Source organism: Mercenaria mercenaria, chromosome 18 (assembly GCF_021730395.1).
Source record: "Mercenaria mercenaria strain notata chromosome 18, MADL_Memer_1, whole genome shotgun sequence".
Classification (NCBI taxonomy): Eukaryota; Metazoa; Mollusca; class Bivalvia; order Venerida; family Veneridae; genus Mercenaria; species Mercenaria mercenaria.
Window position 1 is genome coordinate 17,446,665 of NC_069378.1, and position 8,133 is coordinate 17,454,797.

At 33.1% G+C, this 8,133-nt stretch overlaps 1 long non-coding RNA gene across 1 annotated transcript; it reads right to left on the reverse strand.

Annotated features, from left to right (window-relative positions):
- Positions 1 to 1,640: 1,640 nt before the first annotated feature.
- LOC128550770 (uncharacterized) lies at positions 1,641 to 2,760 on the reverse strand. Its single transcript, XR_008368429.1, has 2 exons — positions 2,567 to 2,760; positions 1,641 to 2,107 (listed from the first exon to the last, which is right to left on the reverse strand). It is a non-coding gene; the product is annotated as an uncharacterized LOC128550770 (long non-coding RNA).
- Positions 2,761 to 8,133: the final 5,373 nt, after the last annotated feature.

The following is an 8,133-nucleotide window of genomic DNA, read 5'->3' on the forward strand; positions in this document are numbered from 1 at the left end:
TTTACAGAGCAAATGCTGCTGATGCAGGTAGGGTAATTGTAACTAGATTAATATTGTAGGTTCCACGTTTAATTTTTAATCCATATGTAATTAATTTAATTTCTGAAAGATATATGAAAGCAACAAGTTGGAAATATCTTCGTGAAATGATAACACAATCAACAGATACAGAACAAGTTAATACGACTTTTAGAATAAGAGCTGGTGTAACAAAACCCGAACATGTGTTTGTTTATTTACAACTACCTGATAAAAGTAATTCACAAGAACATAATCCACATTTATTTGATACATTTAAAGCTAATGCAGCAGATAACGATTGTATGCTGGAATCTTGCCGTCTTGGAGTTGGTAATGGTGTTTTTTTTTATCCAGAAACGGACTATACAAGTATATCAAGAACTTATGATGATGTTCTTAATTATTATTATAAACAAAATAATAAAACTACTGGAAGTCTTTTAAATAGATTAAATTTTCAAAGTTTGTTTGGATTTGTTCATTTTAACTTAGAATTTAAAAAGGAAAGAATGACAGAAGATCTTAAGCATATTACATTACACTTACGTTTAAATACACTTCCCACTGCATGATATCGTATTTATGCAATGGTATTGTATGAAGAAACAGTTAAAATAGATACTATTGGAAATGAACTTGTTATTGTGTAAATAAAATATAAATTTAATATATAATGGTATCAAATTATATTGAATATAAAGTTAACCTAACAGGTGGACAAATGAAAAATTTAGCACAAGCTTATAATAATAAAATTCCACATACTTTTAGATTAAAACATGAACAATTACGCGGAAACTTCCCTTTACTTTTAATAAAAACACAAATTAATCAAATTGAAAAGTCTATTAGAAATAATAAGGGATTAGAAATTACAATTTCAAAAAAACAAATGTCCAGTCAAGGTCAAAATGGCGGTGTTTTAGGAGCTTTAGCTTGTTTGTTAGGTCGAACAGTACTTCCAGTAGCTGCAAAAATAGCTCCAAAAATATTAGGACCGTAAGGCGTTGGTGCTTTGTCTGGGCTTGCCAGTACTGGTGTTAGTAAAATACTTGGAAATGGTATGATTTCGGTAGCTTATGATAAAAGAAACATAATATCACTCTATCTTACACCCAATCAAAGAAAACAATTAGTGGGATCTTGAGTAATTAAATTAACACAAAAACAAAAACAAGACGGCGGATTTCTTTGATTACATCTTCGTTAAGTGGGAAAGGACTACAGATTGATTTATCAACAAAGACCATATAGACGAATTCCAATAGTAAAAAAAAAAAAAAATTATAAACAAACCTATTTCTAACTTTGAAATTGAACAATGTGTTAAACAATTAAAAATTAAAAACTTTAGGGGTGTATTTAGTAGAAATAATCTACCAAAAACAAAATTAAATAAAGAATGTGGAATTATAAATTTGGACGACTCTGTTGGACCTGGAACACATTGGGTTTGTTACTTTAATACTTTATACTTTGACCCGTTTGGACTTCCTGCACCAAAAGAAGTAATTAATTACATTCCAGATGTAAAGTATAACAACATACAATATCAAGACAAAACAAGTATACTCTGTGGTTATTATTGTTGTTTTTAATAAAAAAGTTACAAGATGGTATCAACATTTATGATTTATTCTATAAAATACTGAAAGTAAACAATGTAAAACATAATGAACAAACAATTATAAATTATTTGAATAAAAAGGGTTAAAATTTTCCAAAAACATAATATTCTTTAATACTATCCAAAAAGTACCCATAAACGTTATATTCTATACTACTCCCAAAAGCGTATATTCAACCATGCGTATGATTATGGTATAATCCTATGGTCGAGTAATCCTCACAACACGAAAGTATTATAATGTTCAGTCATGCGTATGCATATGGCATACTCCTACGGTTGAGTGATTCTCACAACATGAAAGTATTATGATATTCAACCATGCTACGGTTAACATTCTTTTCTTGAAGTCTTCCGATGATATATTTTGTTTTAAACGTTCGTTGTCTTTATAAAGTCTTGCATTTTTCACGTTGTAATTCGTCTGCCTAATAATATGTTTGTAGACCTCTTAAATACCTATAAAATAAACAAAATAACTTTAAAAAAACCATCTCAACATACTTATTCCGCAACGTATAAATATATTGTTTACACTGGTAAATAGTTAAACATATAGTTATTTTTTTAAGCTTGTTAAAAAAACACCTCGGTAAAACTAGTGGTGAGCGTCCGCTTCGAGTGTGGGAGGTCGTGGGTTCAATCCCCGGCTGCCTCATACCAAAAACGAAAAAAATGGTACTAGCAGCTTCCTCACTCAGCATTAAGAGGATAGTGCTGGAACTGGTGGGGTATATTGTAGCAGTAAGCACACAATACCTAACTTTATAGTGCTGTCTCACTGGAATATCACGCCGTAGACACGTGATAGACACCGTCGTTTATATGACTGAAAAATTGTTGAAAAAAAAAACCGTTAAACCCGAACACACACATAAGCTTGTTAAAAAAATAAAAAGATAATGAAATAAAACTTACATTTCAGTTGTTTAAATTCCACTTATTCATTATAATACTTAAAATAGTAAAGAATGTTATGTGTATTGATAAAAAGTAGTCGTAACCGGCTGATGCAATATTGTGAAATACTATAATGGAAAACACCGTAAAATCAATATCGGCTTTAAACTGAAGGCTAAAACTATTTTATAAATTGTTTTTCGGTACCGGTATAAAGTTTTTAAGTTTTTATTAAGGCTTTTTTTTAAGATATTTTGAAAGTAAAATATATATTTTCTCAGTACTTTATAAAAGCTAAAAAGCTCCCAGGGACTTACGTTCATCAAACCAAAGGTTTTCACAGTAATTGTTTAAAACCTGTAGGTTTTTAATTGGCCTGCATTGGTTGGTTTGGACCAAGGACTAAAGGTTAAATGAGGTCAGACTGTTTTGGCTCCGGTTGTTCTTATACTACTCTTATGCTTTAGGAGTAGACGCCTGAACTAGGTCGGTAGACCATGGTTCGCGATTACACAGCAATGTCAGATCTGGCCGCTATATATTGTGTCCAGTGCATAAATTTTCAAAATATTGACTTCAAACTTGGCACATAGATTGGTTGCGACGAGTCGATGCTAGCACATAAACTTGGGTTGTTGGTCACAGGTCAAGGTCTAAAATTTATTTCAAATGTCTATTCTTGTCTCTGGTTTTTGTGTCCAAGGCGAAATTTCAAACCTATTCAAGGTATTAACATTCAACAGTACACATTAGTCCCGTCTTCATCCCCAAGAAGCATAGTAAATATATCATCACTGCCCTGCAAAACCCCCTCACCAAACCCCCAAACTGCTCAACAAAATTGTTTAAATTCAAACTTTGTGAGCATATTGCCATAATTTGGATAATCCAATTGTAATGTGTGAACTCAATAAAATGTCTGTATTTTATTTATAGACAACGGATACATGCCACTAATCAATAAGGCTATGATATAAAATTTTACAGGTTATTATGGTGTTATAATAAATGGTTGAAAACACGTAATCAAAAAAGGGTATGATGATTTTTTTCCTGTTTATTCATCATAATGCTGGAAACCACATTTTTAAAATGACGTGTTATTAGAATCAAGTGGTAGGGCTTAAAGAAAGGAAATAGTAACACACATGTATGATCTTTTATTAAATATGGAGAAATGTCTGTTTTCAATTCCTGGAATTAAAAAGTGCAAGTCGAATCCGTTTGTGTATCTGAAACATGTCAATATTCACACACTTTAATTTGGCTTACTTAAATTTTAAAATTAAATACAAGCATAAAATGCAGACGAAACACCTAAAGTACTGCCTTGCCAACACACTTTGTGCTTGCAATGTCTCGGGCGCGTTGTTGAAAACAGGTAAATACATTTCAATATTTAGTAAACACTCGTAAGCAAACATATGTTTCATTGGAGTGCATGCTCACAACTTAACGACTGAAAACAAGTCAAACAAATGACACTTTGGTGTAAAAAATCATTAAAAATATGTTGAATAATACATATTCTTTCAGTATTTCATTAGACTGTATAAAACTTTGCTTTGAAAAAAAAATCTTAAAAATTGACATGCATGTGTAATTGTTTTGCTTTTTAAACCTCGTTTCCTACAAATATTACACTACAGCGACTACTTGCAGCTGACGTTCTCCCAAATGTACCAACTGCACCAATAAGTGGCGGAACTGTAAACGACACGGGAGGAACGGGCCACTTGGGACCAATGGTTGGCAGCATTTTCTTTGAACATACGCTAGTACCATATAAAAATGCAAATCAATAGTTGTGTAGTTGAAAGATAATGTATGATATTAAGATAACATAAGGTATGATCTATTTTATGATTCAGACTTAGGGATACCTTCTTTAAGACACGTTTTCTCTTTAATTTCATTCAAATTTTTATGTAGGCGACAGTGAGTCAAACGTTTCTAATGTTTGCAAATAAAGACGAAAGACTCACACATATTACCTTTGCTTTGTTTTCAGCACCGAGAAGACGATGACGAGTTACAGTTGGCTTTGGAAATGTACGTTTGAATGTAAATAATCTGTTAAGGCTTATACATAGAGAACGTAGAGAATGATTTATAAAAACATGGTAGTACAAGAAAAAAATGGAAAACTTACTTGTACTCCACTATCTCTCGAGACAGATATTAACGTAATCCAAAGAACAGTTGGATTTTCTTAAAATATTGGAAGATTTGACATACGAGAATTTATATTCCATTGGATATACAATCATTGTATTCGTTATGATTCATACGAAAGATTATAAGACACTTTATCTACAACTTTTGCTGACTACTTACGTCACACTATAGATTATAAGGCTTTAAGTGCTGTGTGGCGGCCGTAAAAAGTCGCCCCGACTTCATCTCAGTGTTGTTATATTTTCTGGTCCTTCGGGATCATTGATTTCAACTCATTTAGATTTGAAGATTGAATACTGCTTAAGCCGGTGCTAGGGGGCGTGGGCAATGTTGCATTTTCCATTACTGCTCATGAACAGACTCAAACAAACCGAGTCTGCAATTTTCACTGTTTGCCTTGTTCTCGGTGCTTCCGAGGGATCTACTTTATAGATTTTAGCTTCAATTCTTTGCTGGTGATAAGGGGCTTGTTTTCATACGAAATCTGGGTCATTTTATCAATCCGAGATGTAAACGGCTTCAATAAATCCTTTTCAAGTGATACTTATGCGCGTGTTGTTGCATGATCATATTCTAATTCAACTGCAACAAAGCATCTTTGTGAATTTTGCGAACACCTTCATCCATTGACGTCTAGAAAATTCTCTGCGCTATAACTTATTCAAGAATGCGTAGTTAAATAACTGTATCTTTCAAATAATTGTTATGTTCATTTTTCATTCATATAAGCAAAGCTTAAGTTACTTACAGCAGTACGCCTCGTCTGACTTTTTGTTGAAAGGCAATTTTGATATACAGTTAGGGAGGTAGGTTACCCTGTTACCAGGGTAAATTCAAATAAGTTTAACTGCAGCATTTTTTTTTTGTATTTCATGTAATTTAATGTTTTGACTGCTACAATCTCAATTTCTTTTATCTCTGGCCCTTCAAGTACAGTTTTTATACAGGTTTGAAGAACATGACCCTTTAAAATAATTTTATATAGAAAGAAGAAGGAAAACACGTATATTTAACAGTTTTCAGTGCATGTTGGTTTCATTGTTATCCGTAGAAGTCCGCCTAATTAATAATTTTACTAGTATTCGCGTTAGCTTTCTGATATAAGCTTAAAATATATATGTCGCGGGGCTCGTGTTTCCATGGTAACGCATTTTCTCTCAGTTTTAAACAACTATGTATGAAAACGGGTTTTTTCGACGGCTTCAGTGCCATTCTGTTAATGACCAACATGGAAATTTTGGGTAATATTATTAACAAAATACCAACCACTTTACATGGTACCCTATTTTTCTTAAAGTTTAAAGTAACCATGGCAACAGAGATGTTTAAAATAGCTTATAGCTTGCTTTTTATCATAATTTCTTTTAAAAAAATATCAAATAAGATAATCTTTCTTGTTAATGTAGCTTTAAAACATTTTAATTTTAACGTAAGTAATATTTTTTGTTATTTGCATTTATTTAAACAAATTTCACAGCTTAAAATACTTACAGCAGTACCCCTCGTCTGACACTTTTTATGGAAAAATCGTTCTGCATGCTGCTATTATTAATATAGATATCGTTGAAATGAAAATAAAATCCCTAAGCTGTGTTCCTTAAATTGACCAGTGTCAACGCTTTTGAATTTTACATTTAGATATATAGGTCACGGGCTTTGTTTCCATGGTAACATCAATTTAATTCAAGAAACCACAATTTTCTAGTGAAATTTGAACAATTTTAGAGCTTAGTTTTAACATATAAGTAACAAATTATGAACGGAAACTGAAAAATGGGTATTACAAATCAAACTGACCAATTTCTATTTGAAAATGGCCGTATTAAATAACCTTTTATCCAGCTAAAATCCCAATAACATTGGTTACCATCATCCATTTTCTTACATTCCGCATAACATTTCTATTGTGTACTCGTTAGCGTGCCTCAAAATCGGTCCGATGCCATTTTCAGAGTTTTTCACTTTTTTTTCAGTTTAAGCGTTATGGAACGGATAAATTGGCCTTTGTAGAGAGTGTTGTTCCCCACAAAGGACCGGTTGGCCGTTGTAGAGGGTGAAGGTCTTTGGGGTTACATTTTCACATTCACTTTCTGTCGTCAACGCGACGCTGCGGCTTATCAACGTATATCTAAGTATCATCTCCCGTCTGGAGCTGTGACAGCATAAGCCCCTTTTGGTCTTACTCCTCGGTTAGCATGTGACGCAATCATCCGTAATGCGTTTCTCATGATATGTCAAGAAAAGACACTATCTCGGACACTGTGTACCTGGCGTCTTTATCTATCAGTCGTCTTACAGCAGCAATGTTTTTGATGCCAATTCCGTTTTGGGCCTGGCAGAACGAGACCTGTCTTTAAGCACTGTTTGGCCGTTTTAGAATTTACGTACCCACCTGTAAAAAAGTTTTCTGTCACTTTGTGTCTATTTTATGTTCTTACGATCAAGTTGATGTACAAACTATATAAAAACAATTTTTTTTTCTCTAATGCCTTCTGTGACATAATAAGAACGACAGTAGTTACATCGGAATAATAATAATAATTATAATAATAAAGTCTTTATTTTACGAGAGAATGAATGATCAATGATACTGTAACTAGTCCATAAGGTATTTTAAAATACCTATAAACGTAATAGACTATTGAATCTCGTATTATGATATTAACGAAATGAGAAAAGAATCTTTAGATGAGCTCGCATTCTCCTATCCCTTTGAGAAATGGTACGCATTTTAATACACATTTATTACTTTGTCATTTGTTTTAGAGTTATCTTCACTTATATTCATTAAGCGTACAGAATATAATGACAGCGATGATTACAGTGATAACAACATCATCATCGTAACTAGCAGCAGTGCAGCAATGATAATAATAATAAGGAAATAAATTGAACACAATATAGTAATACGAATTTTGTTTTATCTAAAATTGCGATGCATTCTTACCAGAACGTGCATCGATTGCAATGAATGTGTTTGCTTTGGCAGTTTTATCTGTGCGTAATAAAGTGTGCATGGGCAGAACGTAGGCATTCTGACCCTGGAGTCGTCAATTCGAATACCAATAAGGGCGGCCTTGACAGAAATCCCAATGGTCGTTTACCAATCTCCTACGCCGTCAGGAAAGTAAGTTACTGGAATGTTTTATAGAGAAAAAGTACTGAGACCTGTTAAACGAAAAGACAACAAAATGCATTCAAGGACTGGTCTTCGCGGTAAACAGTTGACCAATGGCAACACCGCAGCTCCAAAAGGCCATCGTTCAATAGTTTCTGAGAGATGAAAGAGAGATGAAAATCAGTCATCATGCTTATTCCCAGATCTTAGTCCTAGTGACTCTTTCCTCTTTCCAAGGCTGAAAATGTTGCCGGCTGGGGCTCAAATATTTATTGAATAAAGTAACTGG